This window comes from Octopus bimaculoides, chromosome 8 (assembly GCF_001194135.2).
Source record: "Octopus bimaculoides isolate UCB-OBI-ISO-001 chromosome 8, ASM119413v2, whole genome shotgun sequence".
NCBI classification, from domain to species: domain Eukaryota; kingdom Metazoa; phylum Mollusca; class Cephalopoda; order Octopoda; family Octopodidae; genus Octopus; species Octopus bimaculoides.
Window position 1 is genome coordinate 25,551,898 of NC_068988.1, and position 1,290 is coordinate 25,553,187.

General features: G+C 30.9%; 1 protein-coding gene across 1 annotated transcript in view; it reads right to left on the minus strand.

The window, feature by feature from the left end:
• Nucleotides 1-1,290, minus strand: part of LOC106881627 (protein lev-9) — a 421,933-nt gene that overhangs the window by 352,413 nt on the left and 68,230 nt on the right. The gene's annotated exons all lie outside the window — the stretch shown is intronic.

Here is a 1,290-nt window from a genome sequence, read left to right on the forward strand (position 1 = left end):
ATCACGAGTGTTTCAGTGAAAAACAGCAAACACCATGTTAAATTAATCAGTGATGAATGAATACGCATATATATATATATATATATATATATATATATATATATGAAGAAATAGGAGACTACAAGTTTTGCTGAGTTTTGTGACCTGACTATTCTGGATAGTTACTGGATACACTTTAGTGGTGCAAGTATTCTTTGAGTGACCGCTGACCCCTGTTATCACAGATCATAATAAGCGTAACACGTAAGGTTAGGGGCAGACCATGTCATGCAGGATCAAGTGTAAATGAATCTGTTGTGAATGAGGATAAATATGTCATATTTTGTAATGTCATGAATATAAAACTGAAGGGATACTGAATGCTTGCATGTATATCTTGAATATATCATTTATAGCACAGTCTAGAGTATAAGAACTACACCCTTCTAATGTTATTTATTTCTGCTTTTATACGCTTATTTATTTTGCAATCTGCAAGTCATAGTTATATAAGAGAGGGCATTAGCGATAATCTGTACATAACGATGATAACCTCCCAGAGGATACATTAGAACGTATTCAAGAGTATAATTTTAAACGTCTTCACCCATTGCTTTTGCTGTTGTCACAATTTACTTCTTTAGAATTTCACTGCAACCAAACGGAAAATGTATCAGTCTACATATACGTAAACAGATTTAACGTGGTTGGGAAATATATCCCTTTAACATTTTATCATGCATTCGTAACATATTGTGAACGCCTTGGTAGATTTTAAACGTCTAAGTTTTAGTTTTTATAATTCCTTAGGAAATGTTCTCTCGCTCAAGTATATAAACTGAGGCAAGTGTGAAGTATAAGCTGGAAATTACTTTGGTAGTTGTGAAATAATTGTATATCAACTATACGCATTATATTGACAGGATTCAAATAGTACTTATCAAGATTGTACGATAATATTAATCTTTGATTACTTTTTCATATGGCTAAGTCTTCATTTATTTTTCTTTCAGATATAACCTTTCTGTGATAAAGATAAGAGAATCTCTATATTTTGGCGTATGGAAATACAAGTGTATATTTTATGTTCCTATAGGAATCCATTTACTCATTGATTAAAATTGCGTGTGCATATGTATCCATATATTTATGTAAATATGCAACGTATGTAGATATACGTATGTATATGCGTATACATTATATTTATGTACATATACATATGTATATACAAACACACATACGCATATATGTACACACACACACACACACACACACACACACACACACATATATATATATATATATATATAT